The sequence below is a fragment of the Thunnus albacares genome, chromosome 5, assembly GCF_914725855.1.
Source record: "Thunnus albacares chromosome 5, fThuAlb1.1, whole genome shotgun sequence".
Classification (NCBI taxonomy): Eukaryota; Metazoa; Chordata; class Actinopteri; order Scombriformes; family Scombridae; genus Thunnus; species Thunnus albacares.
The window spans coordinates 35,951,629-35,972,432 of NC_058110.1; the positions used below are offsets into that span (position 1 = coordinate 35,951,629).

The window sequence follows — 20,804 nt, forward strand, 5'->3', positions numbered from 1 at the left end:
ACTCCAGTTGTTCAACAGTCACCACTTTACTGGGAAGTTACTGATATGTGTGTTTAAGATGTTTTTTTAAAAGATGATGAATGAATTCAACAAAACATTAAAAACCTTATTTAAATGAGAATTTAACCACATTACTGGAACATAAAGGAAGATGAAGATGTTAAGACTCTATAGTAGAATATAAATGAATGAGTAGGACAAGTCTGTGATAAATTAGTAGGAATGATGTTGAATTATGAAGTTAATACATTTTCAGTTTATGTCAGAAAGGTGAAGATTCTACTTTATGTTTATTATTGAGGTCACAGTGGGCGGTGGTGTACTGGAGTATGTTAGATTGCACTGGTGTTCCTAATAAAATGCTCACTGAGTGTATATAACTGTAAGAATGATCATCTTTTAAATTGTTCCATAAGTGATTAAAACAAGACAATCAATGTCAAAGTGTGTGTCAGCCTGGTTCAGAACAGCAGCTGCAGGTGTTTTCTTGATACTATCACAAGAGATCATCAAAGTCAGACATTTTCAAATCTTCACATGTTGTAGGCACTTTAATGATCAGCAATTCACAAATTATTTATAAGCTATTTCTAAAATACAAAATGTTTGTTCAAACAATTGAAATGGAACAGTTTTTTCACTAAAGTAGGTATTTGAAAGATGAATCATTTTAATTAATATTTCTGTCAATAGACTAAAGATATTTTGATTAGTACATTTTCTCTTTTCTCTACTGTATCTTTGAATTTATTAATATTCATACTAACATTTACATCAATGAAAATGTTCAATAATTGAGGAGTGAAGCTTTATTAATGTAATGGATATATTATTGCCTTGAAGTTAATAAAGATCAGTAACTGCAGATTGTGGTCAGTAGTTGTCTGTGGATGTGGTCAAACAAAATTATAGCAAAAAGGGAAAATTACTGAACAAATGTGCAGAGTAAACAAATCATTCACCATAAACTGTTACTGTAATGAGTACTTTTACCTTAATACTTTAAGTACATTTTGCTGATAATACTTAGGCCATATAATTTTATGTACGGTAGGTTTTTCATGCAGGACTTTTACTTGTAACGGAGTATTTTTACATTAAGGATGTGAATACTTCTTCCACCACTGCTAAAAATATATATACACATAAAAGTCATATTGAATAACTTTGCTCCATGGAGCTTGTAATGCAGACAGCCTTATGCTCTATATGATGATGTGTTCAGTGACCTGTTAGCCTCACAAAACCGAGATTAACTTTCTAGACGACATTTCAGTGAAGCTGTACACGTGACTGGGCCAAACACTAATCGATTAATTGAGAAGATAATCAGCAGATTAATTAATAATGAAAATAATTGTTAGTTGCCGCTCTACCTGTGAGCATCCACGACTTACACAGACTGACACACTGGAGGGAACTACAGAGGCCAGGAGCTGTCAGGGGGCAGGATTTTGAGAAGTCTTTGTATGATTCATAATTTGTGCCTTCAAATTATTAATCATTCTTAAAACTACTCATTTGCAGTTTTGTTGTTTTTCTTAATAAATCCCATGTTTGATTGTTTTAAAAGGTGTTAGAGTTTTACTTTGGGTAAATGGTGGATTGTTGTTCGCCCTATAAGGCCGACCAAGGGTGAGACTTAACACCATCACAACAAAGCTTCGTTACGTCACACACGTATCCGGAGTGTGTTGTGCACATGTGTGAGACTGCGAGTGTGTTGGTTGAATCATAGGGGTTGATGGCGGAGCGGGTGCTTGTCAATCTCCAATAATGTTTAAGGAACCTTTACATGCCAGCAACATCGGTGTCATGTGAACAGGTCGTCACCAAAGCTGGAGAGGTAGTGAGCAAGAAGAGGAGCAGACTGAAGCCCAGTTCTGTGGAAATGACTGTTTTTGAATGAAAATATTTAAACCCCTGCCCATACAAATGAAAATCCCCCACGTTTCTTAATTTCTTTTTTCAGTAGAACAATCATTTTCCTGATTGCAGCGAAGTAATGCAGACAGTTTTATTCCTTTATGTCATCTCACTGCTTAAAGCCTGTTATAATATAAATCTGTTACAGAGCTTACTGTCCCTAATTCATCAAAGAGTTTATAAAAGTAATAAGGGGTTACTATAAACCTTATTAATAAATGACTAATTATCTCCATATATATTTATACATCCACACACTGAGACAGTTTTTGGTAAATAACTTTTATTGAATAAAATATGACAGAAAACATCAAACAGATGACAGCAGTGAGTTCACTTATATTTTGCCTGTTATGACGTCTCACCCTGAATCCTTACATATAAAAGCAACATCAAAGTCGCCCAGCAGATGTCGCCATTTAAACTGTATCAAATGCTTGGAAACTGAACCATTTTCAACACAATTGCTTCATATGATTCACTGCTTCAGAAAGCCTCGTTCCTCCCATCACTAATCAACACTGCTTACTTATGAAATAGTGAAAGGAAACTTTAAAAAATGAATTTCAGGAATACGGTGTGCTGTAAGGGACAAACAGTTGCTAAATTCTCAGGGAAATAGACAGCGCGACAGTGACACCCAGTGGCTCGTTTAGGCTACTGCCTTATACTGGCAAACTAGGAGATCCGCATTTGCAAATGTGTACTCTGGATATTGCAATAAAACTCTGAAAGACAGCTTGCTCTCTGTGAATTCATCTGAAATTTCCACCACAATATCTGGTGACGAGGATGGGATCCCAGTAACGTGGGCCAGCGGCTCATCGGCTGAAGGGAAAACTGTGCACAGGCGGCCGGTCTGGGATCGGCTGACAAACTCCATACCTCCCCATCAAAAGGGTGAGAAGACGGAGTGCTGGAGGCTGCTGAGTCCGACGCTGGCTCGCTGACAGGATCTCAGAGAAACATGAAATGAAATGAAGGAATTCACGCAGAGGTTTGCTTCGAAGTGACGACCTACTGAAATTACTGAGTAATTCAGTCAAACGCTGTAGTGAGGATCCCAAAGGAAGAGAACTCTCTGATTCTTAAATGATTTGTCGGTTCTTAAAATGATAATCGTTTGGAAGAGACCAAGCTGTCAAAGTGAGACATGTCTCAAAAAAAAGAAAAAGAAAAAATGGAAAATAAAAAGAAGACTAAAAAACAGGAAAAAGTAGTAAAGTAGAATAAAATGTGTGTGTGTGTGTGTGTGTGTGTGTGTGTGCAGTATATTGTCTGTGTATAAAAAAATAAAAAAGGGAAATTCAGGCGTTCAGGTGCATTGTTTGTGCAGCACATTTCAACAACAAGGCAATTCAATGTGCTGTACTAAAACATTAAAAGTCTTGTGTCAAAGTGCAAAAGAACCAGTATAAAATGACATTTAATACAATTAAAATAGTTATTAAAGAGTTAAGAGAATGTAATAAAATAAGGTAAAGTAGAATAAGACAGATAAAATATGAGAATAAAAGTTATAATGCAAGTCTGTCTTGATTTAAGAGAACAAAAATGATATCTGCAGTTATACACATTGGTGCAAGGGTAACTATGAGTAAAATAGTAAGAAAGGTGCAAAAAACTGCTGGTGTGAAGATGAAAAAGGTCCACCCATGGTCATAGTGAATTTGAAATTTGAGCAAAAAGGTTCAGTTTTCTGTCAAACGGAGGCTTTGGCCCAAGACGGGAGAAGAGAGAAGAGACTGGCTGATGTTTGAGTCGAGTCTTTTGTGTGCTCAACAGTGTGTTAAATATGATGCAATTCAGTGGGTTTGCTATGTTGTGACCGAATGTTTGCTTTTGCTGACGTGTGCGTCTTGAAATAGCTGGTATAGACGAAGGCCGGACGCCCAACCCTGGAGGTGGAGCCGAGGGACACACACTCACACAGCGGCAGCAATACAGAATAGACACACACACGCGAGAGCAGCACACAGGCAGAGTAGACTTTGTCCAGGTTTTAAATAATGCAATGGATTTAGACACTTTGTTATGATTGATGTGTGGTTTTCAATGGAGTTTATGATCTATTATCGTTGATCGTGATAGACCATCATCTAACACAGTTTTTTACTTAATCAGGCAGCCTCATTGAGATTAAGATCTCTTTTCCAAAAAAGAGACCTGAGAACAAGAAACATTCATAAGACAGGAACACAATCAGTGGACAGAAATAACAGTAACCACACAATAAACAAGGAATTCATAAAAACAATTACAAGAATCAAAATTAAAAACATAATGACACTGAAATCTCCAAGGTGAATGTAATACTCGAGTTGGAGGGCAGTTTGCAGTTCAGAAGCTGCATAGCACCTGAAATCGATTCTGCCAACATACATGAGGGATTTCTAAGGTTCAGCAGTTACTGGATGGTGTTCTGTAGTTATTAGATTTAAATTAGAGGAGAGATGTGAGGTAGTTTGGAAGCTTTATAGATGACAAGTTTACATTATTAATTTTTAGTTGATATTATGGGTGTATATATATATATATACATATAGAGAGAGAGAGAGAGAGAGAGAGAGAGAGAGAGAGAGAGAGAGGCAGTGATCCTCCAAACACAGAGTGGGTTCAGACCATGGACACACAGAGACATGGTGCAAGTGGGTGAAGAACTGCCAAACCCACTAGTAGATACAAACACAATTAGGTCAAGAAGCCATTTGTTACGACCCTCTAAAAACAGCTCGTCCACAGAAGGCCCAACATAATTAAAGAGTCAGGATAGTTCACAATAATTAAACCAATTTATTAACTAAAAACAACAACTACTAACAAAAGCTGGTGAACCGGCCAAAAAGAACAAAAAGAAGGGAAGACTGCCAGACCGACCTACAAAGGGTCGTAGGATCTCGGCTCTCCCCTCTAACCTAAATCTGCATAAAAACTAAACCTAACAGAAATAAAGCCGCGAAAACAACTACCAGACCCACCAAACAAACCAGAGACTAACAAAGGCAAAGCTAAAGCATAGCAAAACAAACACAAGAACAATCAACTGCTGCCAAGACTGGAAAGTGGAGAAGAGAGAGTGCAAGCCACGTTCCTGCCCTCTTTATAGGTCCTCCCTCAGTCACCAGATCAGGGCCACCTGGGAGAAAGCACAACACATGATAAATAGAATATCACAGGTTATTCATATCCCATCCAACGGGGGGGGAGTATGTAACACCATTAAAATAGAAAAAAGAGAGAGATAATGATAACAAAAACACAGAAAAACCAAGTTTTGAAGTGTTTTGACATAAAACCTACAAAGCTAACACTAACACTAACACTAACTAAAAAGTTGATTATTAGTTAAATCAGGAACAACAGAATCAGTAATTAAGAGATGTGATTTCACTCCAGCTCCATAAATGAGTGGGAGAATACTGGTAACAATGGGAGCTAGTGGCAATGCTCAGAGAATGGTACGCTGTTGCTTTACCAGTACAAGACAAAGATGGAAAGCGATCACTTTTGTCACCATGTTGTCCAGTAAACCCACATTGAACAAGATCTGGTGTGAAATTTGGGCATAGTGCACAGACAAGAGGGTGACAGTTAGCAAATTGACAGGTTTAGGTCATGTTATACAGCTTGTGAAATATCATCCTAGAACAGTGAGCACAGAGATAGCCGAAAGAAGCAAGCACACAATTACAGTAGATATAAAAAGTGCTCAATATACAGCCCGTTCTCACTCCCAACTCGTCACATATCGAAGCTTGGTCAGGATCCTGTGGTGTATCATGTCGATAAATGGTTGTGAGGTTGACACTTGAAATGACCCTTCAAGGTAATAGGCAAAAATAAATTAAATTTGTGGTTGACTTTTGGGACTACTATTTCTGCTATGAAGCAGGCTGAATTTCCAAATCCTCCAAAATTGAGTGGTGGGTACATTCATGCTGCGAGAGCAACGAGCATCACAGTAAAAGAATCGTACACCACGCCACTGTCTGGAATCACAGAAGATGGGGATAGAGAAAAAGGGTTAGTCACCAGAGTATCAGGCTTCCCAGGTCAATATGTGCAACTGGGGCGGGTCACGCCACTGCACATGTACCAATGGGACCTGCAACCCTCAGGGCTCAGCTCAGAACTGCTGGAAAAAGCATGCAGACAGAGGAAGTGCAGTACATAAAGCAGATAAGCTCATGCTGTACTACACACATTTCTTATGAACAGGATGAGACTGAGCTAGAGTGGTTCAGGAAAGGTTAAGAATAGACAGATGAGATGTGTGAGACAGGAGCAGAAGTGTCAGAAGAACAAAGACAATAGCTTTTTAAGTATATGACTCAGCACTTCACATCTCCCTGAAGAAAAGAAAAGAGCAAAACAAAGTAGTGGGAAAACCTAAGACCATGATTGATGCTAATACTGAAGCACAGCAGTGGGGATAAACCAGGTAGACTTTTTTGATGTATTACAGTAATCATCTAAAGCATGCAGAACAGCGTGCAGTATGACATTCATTGGTAAAAGAGGTGTACACTTACAAACAGAAGGCCTGCACAGAAAAACAACAACAATGGTTCAGTTGACAGCTGACTCCCCTGAGCTGACAGATATTCGTACAACTCTCTGGGCTAAAAGTAAATATGATGTTGGTCTGATTAAGCATGTGCAACCAATTGAAATCAATACCCAAATCAGAATACAGCTCATGTAAAGATCAATATCCATTGAAACCAGAGACTATAGAGGGTGTAACACCAGTTTTTAACTCATTCTTGAAAGCAGGAATTATTGTTACATGTGAAACCTCACAGGTCAGAACACCAATATTTCCTGAGATGAGTTAACAGATTTGTACAAAGACCTGCAGGCGGTGAACACAGCAGCATATGCTCATGCACCTTATCTCATCACAGGTTCCATCAGATAGTTAGTGGTTTTCTGTTGTTGATTTGGCTAATTCATTTCCAGTATTCTTGTGCGCACGGATTTCCAGTGCTGGTTTTGCCTTCTCCTTTAAAGGAAATACGAACACCTGGACCAGATCAGCCCAGCGTTATTGTGAAAGTCCGGCAATATTCTCTGCTGCATTAAATAAAACCTGGCAGGTTTGAGTCTGATGGAGGGGAGCGCTCTCTAACAGTATGATTGATGACTTAATGATCTACTCACCAACGGAAGAGGCCTGTGAAAATAAAGGCAGATTTACTGGATGCTGTATTGTTACCCGAAGAGCTGATAATATGCAAATATGAGGCGCATACAAATAACACAGACTCCGTCTCAACAGGAAATACAAGAGAAGATGCAAAAGCAAAGCATGCAGCGTAACCACTTCCTCTTTACAGGTGCTGACCTGATACAACTACACCTGGAACACCAACAGCTGATTCCAAAAGTTTACAGAGCAGAACAACACCAGAGGAAAAACAGGATGGTATTTGATAGGCCCAAATTATCTCTTTCCCTTCTATACATGTTGACACACGTGTTGAAAGGGGGGAACACTGACAGACACGAAAGGCTTCTCAAACTACTCAATTTTTTTAAATAGTCTAATATGTGCAAAACAGTAGTGCTGTGGCAAAAATGTTGATAAGAGAAACATTTCCAGATTAGGAATTCCAAGAAAAATCAGTAGTGATAATGGCACACATGTTGTGAATAAAGCAATCATTTTACTGTCTGAATATTTGGGAATTGACCTAAAACAATTCTGTGCCTACCATCCACAGAGTGGAGGGGCAGTAAGGAAATAAAAAAAACCTGACCAGATTAGCCGGTACAGGACTGAGCTGGACAAAGTCTCTCCGGCACAGAGGAATGTACTGATGAAATGCTGAGGTATTGTGCAAACTTGTCCTCTGTTCGTAGTGTAACAGACACACAGGTGAAAGCAGCCCTTCCTCAGGAGAAGCCAGGCAACCTACATAACCTCGAGCCCGGAGACTGGGTTATGATAAACTAAAGGGGAAAACGTTGGAACCAGGCCAGGTGGAAAGGGCCGTAGCAGGTTCTCCTCACCACCATCTCAGCAGTAATGGTCACAGAGAGAACCACATGGGTGCACGCCAGCCACTGCAAACGGGTAAAGGTGCCGCCACTCGTGATGGAGGCTCAAGGAGAGAGTCCCATACTGCTCACAGATGAGGAAGAGAAGTAACTGAAGGTGAGGGCCGCTCTCATTGAGGTTTAAAAACCTACCAAGAGCCATCGGCTGCCACATATCAGGGAGAAGAGGATCACACTCACTGTGGTTTCAAAACCTGCTGAGAGTCAATGGAGGCCACATGTCAGAGAAGTGACGACTTCTCACCTGCCGTTCACGAACACAGCAGCTGAAACATCCTCACTCGGTTAAGCCCCTGACAGAACGAGGTCCCTGTATCCTTTACATGTTCCACTGAAATGATTGAACGAGCATCTCGGAGCCTGATAACTGAACAGAGAGAGGTGCCCCGAGCTCTGAGAGAACACCTTTATTACCTGCTATACCTGTTGATTAAGCAACGCTGTGATACTCCTGCGTTCAAAGACTTGAATTATTACAGACCGTTCCTTGTGTGAAACTTGAATGTGACACTGTCATGGAAATTGTCTGAAAACACTAAACACACATATGAAATAATACACAAAACACTGCTGGGTTGAAGATTAGAAAAATATTATTGTACAATAAGACAATAAGAGACAGAACGCACAAAGATTTGCATCAGTTCGTCTCAACAACCAAAGAGCAAACCTAATCTATTACAGTTGCACAAGGAACAGAGAGATGATCTGTGATTGGTCAATATATCGGCTTATATGATTACAGCCAATGGCACACAGCCACAAGATATACATTTACATGCACATGTATGTTAGACAAAAGCCACATCTCCCAAGGACTCAGGAAACCAAGAGCCCTGAGCTATATGTGGCCTTTGACCCCTTGTTGGGTTGGACGGAGCCTACAGGACACAGGATAGATAACTGAAGATTTAAAGTTAGCATGGAATGCTAAAAGAGGAAGTGAAATGGAAACTTATACTCTTATGTTTATTGTCTTTAGATTATATTATATTGTTTTATGTTTTACTGTCTCACAACTAAGTGAACAATGTAATATAACAGTCTGTCTTACTCTGTGCTTTTCAAAAAAGCAGTGAATATTTTCTGGTTTCTTTAGTCCTCTATGACAGTAAACTGAATATCTTTGGGTTGTGGAAAAAACAAAACTTTTGAAGACGACAGCTTGGGCTTTGGGAAACACTGATTGACATGTTTCATCGTTTTCTGACATTTTATAGATCAAACAACTAATAAATTATTTGAGAAAATAATCAACAGATTAATCGATGATAAAAATAACCTTAGTTGAAGCCCTATACATCACTGCCTTAAGATGAATAATAATCATTCATCACAGATTTTCTTGGCTTTATGTGGCTGCAGTCAGTAAGAAACCTCCATCATACTGGGACAAACAAACCAATATCAAACTGTTTTTGGACAAGAGGATCATTCTTGACCTGATATTCAGTACAGCATCAGAAAACCTACATAATGGGCCAGTGTGAAACTGAAGAGCCTGACAGGAAAATAATAAACACCATGACCACTTTGCATGAAGCTAATAAAAGTGAGGTACTGTAAAAGGTTAGTGTATAATCTACAACTGCATATCAACAGTCACAGACTAAAAGAGAGAAGCAGAAAGAAACAGACAATGATGGAGAAAGTTCTTCTCAGCATCACAGCTGCATCAGGCAAGTGTTTTTTTATATATGTATATTTATATTTATATATTCATATATATATGAAATGCAAAATGATAGTTTATGTTTTTTATGTTCATCACATCCATATTGGAAGTTCACATCCATAATTTTTACTGCCAAAAACAATGACACACATGAATACATTGAAATGAAAAGTCATTTTTAGGCCAGATCTAATCATTGTGCATGTCTGTCATCACAGTGCTGTGTGCCGTCTCATCATACGCTCAACGTCAGTACCACTTTGTTTATGAGCCAAAGACCATGACTGAAGCGCAGAGTTACTGCAGAGACAATTACACTGACCTGGCCACGATAGACAACATGGAGGATGTGATGATCCTGAACAACACGGCAGATTTAAGCAAAATGGTCTACCCGGAATACAGCTATGTGAATTCACTTTTCTCTACTATCTACTCTGTCTCTCTTTCATTTACATTTTTGACAATGACAGTATGAAGGTGAGAGGTGTGACTGTCACACACGCTGAGCTGCTGCTTTAGTACATTTTCTTCAGGCTGTGATGAACATTTTAGTACAAATGTTCCACTTTCTCAGTAAATATGGCCCAATGAGTTTGTTTTTAAGTGGGACTTTATGTGGGAGCAATATTAAAAAGCAAAATGTGCAATATATGTATAAATATCAGGAAACTGGACAACAAAGATACAATATTTACAAAAATGTTTTTAATTTCATATTGTAATAATATGAAAAAGAATAAGAATAATACATTTTGTCATAAAGCTCATTTCATGCACAAAATGCAGCTCAAAGTTCTTGACAAGTTGAAACGGAAAAGAGCAAACAATTTAAACAAAGAAGAATTTAAAGTTTAATTTAAAAATTAAATAAAATAAAAACAATGATAATAAATATGTATAAATAGTTCCAGTCAATAGAAACCCGGTACTGTGTAACAATAATTATCATCACTTTCACCACATTATTATTTTAATAATTGTAATAACTATTATATTATTATGTACCATTAAATTACTGAATTTATAGCACAAGCAACTAAAAATATATCAGTTACTTTAGGTAAAATCTCCTCTTAAAGTCAGAGTGTGAATGGAAATTTTATGCAAAAGTATTGATCAGCTTTAAAGGACGGGTTCACAATTTTTTATAACTGTCTTAAAACATCAGTCAGGAGCGACAGTATAGATTTTGGCCTCCATCACTTCCATTGAAAGCACATTTGAAGGATCTTTCAATAGCCAGTATGAACAGGAGAAATGATTACAGCGAGGAAAACCTCTTTCACTGTTCATATGGACTCCTGACTGCTGGTTTAACACACTGGAAACATTGTGAATCATCCTATAAGCTGAACAAGGACAAATGCTGTATAACACAATAAATCTTGCTTTCAGCGAGCCTGGATAGGACTGTACGATGACGTGAACAGCTGGAGGTGGTCGCTGTCAGACAGACATTTCTACAAACTCGGGGAGGCTGAGTTCAGAAAATGGTACCCTGGGGAACCAAACAACAAACACAGTGCAGAACACTGCACACGGATGTATGATGGTGGACAATGGAACGATGCGAATTGTACCAATTCCTTTCGTGCAGTCTGCTCTGATGTCAGAGGTGAGAGTTATAACTAATGGTTTGTTCTTCTGAAGTTACTCTTCAGTTTCCTACAGATTTGGGCCTAAATAGTCACTTACATAAAAAGCACATAAATGTGAGCCCTGTGTTCAATTCAAGGTGTTAATTTGAGTCATGAAGCCAGTTTATATGAAGCCTGTTGACCCATTCAGCTCCACCATTAACACAAGTTTATCCCACGTCACTGCCTCAGTCGAAAGGGGTAAGAAAAGGAGGCAAAGTGGCTCTGATGTGTCTTTATGGATGAATGTGTGCTTGCATGTTCATATGTATGCAGCTCCATACTGAGATTTATCATTCAAAAATAGTAATAAACACAATCATCACCTCAAAATTGTACTTGTACAGTACTTAAGTGAATATATTTAGTTACTTTCCACCACTGGATATATACAGAACATCTAAAGAGTGAAGTGTACACATGTGAAGAGGCTGTTAAAAATACTCATTAATATTTCTTAAGATGTCAGTGTCTTTAATTATTATTTTAATGAATGCATTCTTTTATTGAGGTGGTTCTCAGTGGATTTATAATGACACAGAAACTGCTACAGAAACTGGCATTATTCATTATTCACTAATGTAAGTAACAGACAGGAAACAGGGGTAGTAAGAGGGGAACGACATGCAACAAATGTCTGTAGCTGTAGGCTACCAAGACCCGGGAAAACTGTATGTCACTTCTACACAGTTCTTCACTGTGGTCTATTTTCAGGGTCAAATGTGACATTTGTCCTCATCAACACTACCATGACATGGACTGAGGCCCAGAACCACTGCAGAGAGCACTACACAGACCTGGCCAGTGTGAGAAATGAAGAAGAGAACCAGAAGGTGAAGGATCTGATACCTGCAGGACAAAAAGTCTGGATCGGCCTCTTCAGAGACTCCTGGAAGTGGTCTGATGGAAGCAACTCCTCCTTTAGGTACTGGCTTCCATCGGAACCTAATGGCGGCAATGAGTATTGTGTGGCAGCAGACTTTGGCCGTTCTGGACAATGGGAGGACTGGAACTGTGATGTGAAGAAAGCATTTGTTTGCTACAAAGGTAAGCCATGATTCAGTTAGCCTTTAAAGGATGGTTCACAATGTTTCCAGTGTGTTAAACCAGCAGTCAGGAGTCCATATGACCAGTGAAAGAGGTTTTCCTCGCTGTAATCATTCCTCCTGTTCATACTGACTATAAAAGATCCTTCAAATGTGCTTTCAATGTAAGTGATGGAGGCCAAAATCCACAGTATGTCAACATTTAAAAGTCTCTGTGAAGCTTATATGAGGCTTCAGCAGTCTGAGTTAGTCATATCAAGTGGATATCTGACACATTTACAGTCTTTTTAGCATCAAATTCCCTCTTTGTGTTTCCTCAGACAGTGTTTCCCTGTCGAGCTGCAGGTGGAAGTATAGTAACAAAAAGAGAGACTTTGGCACTAAAAAGACTGTAACGTTGAAAGATATCTACTTGATTTGACTCATTTGGACGCTGAAGCTTCATATTAGCTTCAGATAAACTTTGAAATACATTTTTGCACAGAAGGAGGACTGTGGATTTTGTCCCCCATCACTTCCATTGTGAGTGCATATGAAGGGATCTTCTAATGGTCAGTATGAACAGTCAAGTCAAGTCAATTTATTTATTAAGCATATTTAAAAACAACAGAAGTTGACCCAATTGCTTTACACAGACTGAGAAATACAATCAAATGTAAACACAGAAAAATTAATAGTGTAGAATAAAATAAAATTAAAAAAAACTAAAAACACAACAACATTGCACAGAGGATGAATCACTAATAGAGAGAACAAATAAAATAAAAACAGAGCGTAACTATTCATGTCTACATGATAACTATTAACAGGCTGAAGAAAAGAGATGGGTCTTCCAACAGGTTTTAAAAATATCAGTTGAGTGGGAGCATCTAATAATGAGCAGCAAACTGTTGCACAGTTTAGGGTCGACAATGGAAAATACCCGATCAGCTCTGAATTTTAACTGTCGGTGTGGAATGACAAACAGTGATTGGTCGGCAGATCTGAGGGGATCAGGAATTCAGAAAGATAAGCTGGAGTCTGTCCATGCAGTGCTTTAAAAACAAATAAAGAATGTTAAAATCAATTCTGCATTTTACTGATAACCAGTGAAGAAAGGTCAGTGCAGGAGGAGATAAAAGCATCTACCATGGTCTCTAAATCCTTAACAGACAGAAATGATTTTAGTTTTGTAAGTGATCTGAGATGGAAGAAGCTGCTGCTGACAACGGACTTCATTTGTTTATCATATTTTAAACCAGAATCAAAGATAGTGCTGAGATTTCTTGAGTGGAAGTTAACATTCAATTTTAGAGGCACAAGAGTATTTACTGAGGTTTTGCAAAAGTCTGAAAATTAGGGCCTCAGTTTTATCCTGGTTTAGCTGCAGGAAGCTTTTTGCCATCCAGGATTTTACATCCTCAATGCAGCTCAGCAGGAGTTAAAACAGCTCGGTTCAGCAGGACTGAGGGGGAGGTACAGCTGGGTGTCATCTGCATAGCAATGGTAAGAGATATATTACTTTTTCTATAAATAGACCCCAGAGGAAGTATGTAAATGGGAAATAGAATAGGGCCTAATATGGAACCTTGTAGTACTCCACATGTGATAGATGCAGAGGAAGAGGACACATTATCAATTTTAATAGATGCTGATCTGTCCTGGAGGTAGGAGGCAAACCACAGAAGGGCCCCTGAATGCCAACAACATACTGAAGGCGGTCCAAGAGGACGGAGTGGTCAACTGTGCCGAAGGCAGCAGATAGATCTAAAACAATTAAAAGAGTGTGATTTCCTGAGTCTAGGGACAGGAGCGAGTCATTTGTCACCCTCAGGAGAGCAGACTCTGTGCTATGATGCTGTGAATCCCTCAGTTTGAGTCTTGAGCCACTTGAGAGAGACATACTCTTTTGGAATTGCTTTCTATCGCCAGAGTGTAAGAAGCTCTGTCAACTGTTGCTCAAAGAATACAACCAACCACTTTTAGGATAAATTAAGATATTTATTAGTAACTAAAATCTGGAGTATACATGATGAAGCATAAGATAATAATAATAATAATAATAATAATAATAAGACCTATAAATTGTCAAATATATATATAATAATGAAAATTATTCAGCAAGAGTGAGTCGAAGTGTTTGACTTGAGGCTAACGTGTTGCAATGCTAAAGGGAAGCTAATTCAACTTCAGTAAAGAAATTATATTTTAATTTTAATAGTATTCGACATCAACCCTTGATCACAAAGCCACATTATGCCTTAGTGTTGAAGACAGAAGTTATCTCAGGGCACTTTCCACATAGAGCAGGTCTACACTGAACTCTTGAATTTACAGAGACCCAACATTAACCCATGAGCAGCACTTTGTGTCAGCAGCAAGGAAAGAAAACTCCCCTTTAACGGGAAGAAACCTCAAGCAGAACCGGACTCTAGGTGGACGCCATCTGCCTTGACCGGTTGTGTTGAGACAGAAAGAAGGAGGGAGGGAGAGTGACACAAAGAAGCATAATAACAACAACAATAATAATAACACTGATAATAATAATAGAGATGTGACTAATAATTATCATAACAATAATAGCAGGAGAAGATGTCGAGGCAGGACACCCACAGGACAACACCACCATCCCTGCAACATCCCTGCAGCCATGGCCCACAACTCAGACTCCAGATTTTCCTTCAAGACAAGAAAGCACAAAAACTCCGGAGAAGAAGCCAAGTTAGTGACATGTATTTACGGTACATCAATGTATACAGATGGAGACGAGGAGGACACATGGATGAACCTACTCGTATCCCTAGTCGCTGTGTGTGTGTGTGTGTGTGTGTGTGTGTGTGTGTGTGTGTGTGTGTGTGTGTGTGTTTAAGTTGAGTTTGGGACATTGATTTCTGTGCAGTTTATATGTTGGTGTGAAAAATGTGTCAATAAAACAACACTCAGAAGACAAAGTGAGCTGATGAAGCCTGTTTGTTTTTCAAAGCGCCTGCTTCAAAGTACGTGGTGCGAGTGAGTCTGAAGAAGAACTCCGCTCTGGATCTGAATGACCCTGCTGTGATGGAGAACATCTTGAAGCAGGTAGATCATGTTTGATCTCTTTAAAACATTTATGTGTCATCATTACTGAAAGCAGACTAGAGTCAAAAGAAGAAAGAATAAATCATCTGAAGTTAAACTGTAATAAATATGAATATTAAAGTGTGAAGCAGGTTGTTTCTAAAACAGAGATTCCAGATGAGGAAAATGTAACTGAACAAGAGCTTTTAGTGAAAAGTTTTCTCTGTGAACAGTGATGGAAAGTAAGTAAGTATAAAGTAGTGTAAACTAGCTCCACCTCCAGCAGCTACAACAGTAACATGCTGCTCTAACACTGATGCTTCACTATTAATAATCTAATGATGTCATATATAATAATATATCAGTCAGAGGGACCAAACCACTACTTTTACTGCAATACTTTAATTACATAAAGCTCATAATACTTATGTACTTTTACTGCAATACTTTAACTACATCAAGCTCATAATACTTATGTACTTTTACTGCAATACTTTAACTACATCAAGCTCATAATACTTATGTACTTTTACTGTAGTAGGTTTTTCATGCAGGACTTTTACTTGTAATGGAGTATTTTGACACTGCTGTATTTTTACTTCAGGAAAGGGTCTGAGTACTCCTTCCACCACTGTCTGTGACTGATATTCAGGACAGTAAATGTTTTTGTATCTCAGCTCAAACAGAGGCTAAAGCAGAAGGGGGTGAATGGAGACGTCAAACTGAGCTGGAGGAAGCAGTCCGATGGAAAAGTCTTCCACAAGGTCGAGAAGAAGACAAAGAAAGATGAGTTTTAATGTTGTGTAGAAGTTGGTCCGTCTATTTCCATGAAAGATTTTTTTCTTCATCCTTTAAAAGTGTAAAATATATTTTCTTGTGGTCTTTAAATTATACAAATAATGATCATACTGTATGTATTTTTATGCTGTCACCTTATTAGAAATTATTTTATTGGTTAGTGCATAAAATAGTTATAGTTTCTGGACAACAATGCAGGAATAAGATATACCAGGCTTTGATACACACACAATACTTGTTAGTAGATCAGTTCATAGTTGGTTTGGATCCAAACATGAGATTTGTTGACAAGAAGAAAAATATACAAAGTTGCCAGAATGATCCTTTAAAGGTTTGATCTGCACACAAAGACATTCATATATATAAAAACACACTTTTACCTGCATATACTCAGCTGTGCATGAATTTTATTAAACAGATAGCAAGCTATAAGCATTCACAAACACATCTCATAAAATCTCAAAGACAAGATAAACAGAATTACATTAAATAAAAATATTATGTTGATACTACAAAATAAAAAGAAAGAAGGAGAAGAGGAAAGAAATATTATTTACTGTACATATTTCTTTTCACTTCTTATAACCATCATTTCTCACTCCAGTTGTCCAACAGTCACCACTTTACTGGGAAGTTACTGATATGTGTGTTTAAGATGTTTTTTTAAAAGATGATGAATGAATTCAACAAAACATTAAAAACTTTATTTAAATGAGAATTTAACCACATTACTGGAACATAAAGGAAGATGAAGATGTTAAGACTCTATAGTAGAATATAAATGAATGAGTAGGACAAGTCTGTGATAAATTAGTAGGAATGATGTTGAATTATGAAGTTAATACATTTTCAGTTTATGTCAGAAAGGTGAAGATTCTACTTTATGTTTATTATTGAGGTCACAGTGGGCGGTGGTGTACTGGAGTATGTTAGATTGCACTGGTGTTCCTAATAAAATGCTCGCTGAGTGTATATAACTGTAAGAATGATCATCTTTTAAATTGTTCCATAAGTGATTAAAACAAGACAATCAATGTCAAAGTGTGTGTCAGCCTGGTTCAGAACAGCAGCTGCAGGTGTTTTCTTGATACTATCACAAGAGATCATCAAAGTCAGACATTTTCAAATCTTCACATGTTGTAGGCACTTTAATGATCAGCAATTCACAGATTATTTATAAGCTATTTCTAAAATACAAAATGTTTGTTCAAACAATTGAAATGGAACAGTTTTTTCACTAAATTAGATATTTGAAAGATGAATCATTTTAATTAATATTTCTGTCAATAGACTAAAGATATTTTGATTAGTACATTTACTCTTTTCTCTATTGTATCTTTGAATTTATTAATATTCATACCAACATTTACATCAATGAAAATGTTCAATAATTGAGGAGTGAAGCTTTATTAATGTAATGGATATATTATTGCCTTGAAGTTAATAAAGATCATTAACTGCAGATTGTGGGCAGTAGTTGTCTGTGGATGTGGTCAAACAAAATTATAGCAAAAAGGGAAAATTACTGAACAAATGTGCAGAGTAAACAAATCATTCACCATAAACTGTTACTGTAATGAGTACTTTTACCTTAATACTTTAAGTACGTTTTGCTGATAATACTTAGGCCATATAATTTTATGTACGGTAGGTTTTTCATGCAGGACTTTTACTTGTAACGGAGTATTTTTACATTAAGGATGTAAATACCTCTTCCACCACTGCTAAAAATATATATACACATAAAAGTCATATTGAATAACTTTGCTCCATGGAGCTTGTAATGCAGACAGCCTTATGCTCTATATGATGATGTGTTCAGTGACCTGTTAGCCTCACAAAACCAGGATTAACTTTCTAGACGACATTTCAGTGAAGCTGCACACGTGACTGGGCCAAACACTAATCGATTAATTGAGAAAATAATCAGCAGATTGATTGATAATGAAAATAATTGTTAGTTGCCGCTCTACCTGTGAGCATCCACGACTTACACAGACTGACACACTGGAGGGAACTACAGAGGCCAGGAGCTGTCAGGGGGCAGGATTTTGAGAAGTCTTTGTATGATTCATAATTTGTGCCTTCAAATTATTAATCATTCTTAAAACTACTCATTTGCAGTTTTGTTGTTTTGGGTGGGACTTAACACCATCACAACAAAGCTTTGTTACGTCACACACGTATCCGGAGTGTGTTGTGCACATGTGTGAGACTGCGAGTGTGTTGGTTGAATCATAGGGGTTGATGGCGGAGCGGGTGCTTGTCAATCTCCAATAATGTTTAAGGAACCTTTACATGCCAGCAACATCGGTGTCATGTGAACAGGTCGTCACCAAAGCTGGAGAGGTAGTGAGCAAGAAGAGGAGCAGACTGAAGCCCAGTTCTGTGGAAATGACTGTTTTTGAATGAAAATATTTAAACCCCTGCCCATACAAATGAAAATCCCCCACGTTTCTTAATTTCTTTTTTCAGTAGAACAATCATTTTCCTGATTGCAGCGAAGTAATGCAGACAGTTTTATTCCTTTATGTCATCTCACAGCTTAAAGCCTGTTATAATATAAATCTGTTACAGAGCTTACTGTCCCTAATTCATCAAAGAGTTTATAAAAGTAATAAGGGGTTACTATAAACCTTATTAATAAATGACTAATTATCTCCATATATATTTATACATCCACACACTGAGACAGTTTTTGGTAAATAACTTTTATTGAATAAAATATGACAGAAAACATCAAACAGATGACAGCAGTGAGTTCACTTATATTTTGCCTGTTATGACGTCTCACCCTGAATCCTTACATATAAAAGCAACGTCAAAGTCGCCCAACAGATGTCGCCATTTAAATTGTATCAAATGCTTGGAAACTGAACCATTTTCAACACAATTGCGTCATATGATTCACTGCTTCAGAAAGCCTCGTTCCTCCCATCACTAATCAACACTGCTTACTTATGAAATAGTGAAAGGAAACTTTAAAAAAAATGAATTTCAGGAATACGGTGTGCTGTAAGGGACAAACAGTGATCATTGCTAAATTCTCAGGGAAATAGACAGCGCGACAGTGACACCCAGTGGCTCGTTTAGGCTACTGCCTTATACTGGCAAACTAGGAGATCCGCATTTGCAAATGTGTACTCTGGATATTGCAATAAAACTCTGAAAGACAGCTTGCTCTCTGTGAATTCATCTGAAATTTCCACCACAATATCTGGTGACGAGGATGGGATCCCAGTAACGTGGGCCAGCGGCTCATCGGCTGAAGGGAAAACTGTGCACAGGCGGCCGGTCTGGGATCGACTGACAAACTCCATACCTCCCCATCAAAAGGGTGAGAAGACGGAGTGCTGGAGGCTGCTGAGTCCGACGCTGGCTCGCTGACAGGATCTCAGAGAAACATGAAATGAAATGAAGGAATTCACACAGAGGTTTGCTTCGAAGTGACGACCTACTGAAATTACTGAGTAATTCAGTCAAACGCTGTAGTGAGGATCCCAAAGGAAGAGAACTCTCTGATTCTTAAATGATTTGTCGGTTCTTAAAATGATAATCGTTTGGAAAAGACCAAGCTGTCAAAGTGAGACATGTCTCAAAAAAAAGAAAAAGAAAAAGTATAAGAAGAAAAAATGGAAAATAAAAAGAAGACAAAAAAAAAACAGGAAAAAGTAGTAAAGTAGAATAAAATGTGTGTGTATGTGTGTGTGTGTGTGTGTGTGTGTGTGTGTGTGTGTGTGCAGTATATTGTCTTGTGTATAAGAAAATAAAAAAGGGAAATTCAGGCGTTCAGGTGCATTGTTTGTGCAGCACATTTCAACAACAAGGCAATTCAATGTGCTGTACTAAAACATTAAAAGTCTTGTGTCAAAGTGCAAAAGAACCAGTATAAAAAGACATTTAATACAATTAAAATAGTTATTAAAGAGTTAAGAGAATATAATAAAATAAGCTAAAGTAGAATAAGACAGATAAAATATGAGAATAAAAGTTATAATGCAAGTCTGCCTTGATTTAAGAGAACAAAAAAAATATGAAAACAATGAGAAGCTGAGCTGCTTTCTGTGCAGCTGAGCACCTATCTATCTAATATCTGCAGTTATACACATTGGTGCAAGGGTGCACTATGAGTAAAATAGTAATAAAGGTGCGAAAAACTGCTGGTGTGAAGATGAAAAAGGTCCACCCATGGTCATAGTGAATTTGAAATTTGAGCAAAAAGGTTCAGTTTTCTGTCAAACGGAGGCTTTGGCCCAAGACGGGAGAAGAGAGAAGAGACTGGCTGATGTTTGAGTCGAGTCTTTTGTGTGCTCAACAGTGTGTTAAATATGATGCAATTCAGTGGGTTTGCTATGTTGTGACCGAATGTTTGCTTTTGCTGACGTGTGCGTCTCCCTCAGTGGTGAAAGTTGAAATAGCTGGTATAGACGAAGGCCGGACGCCCAACCCTGGAGGTGGAGCCGAGGGACACACTCACACAGCGGCAGCAATACAGAATAGACACACACACGCGAGAGCAGCACACAGGCAGAGTAGACTTTGTCCAGGTTTTAAATAATGCAATGGATTTAGACACTTTGTTATGATTGATGTGTGGTTTTCAATGGAGTTTATGATCTA

General features: G+C 38.0%; 1 protein-coding gene across 1 annotated transcript in view; it reads right to left on the reverse strand.

The window, feature by feature from the left end:
* Positions 1 to 20,804, reverse strand: part of LOC122981723 — a 930,226-nt gene that overhangs the window by 612,372 nt on the left and 297,050 nt on the right. The window lies entirely within an intron of this gene.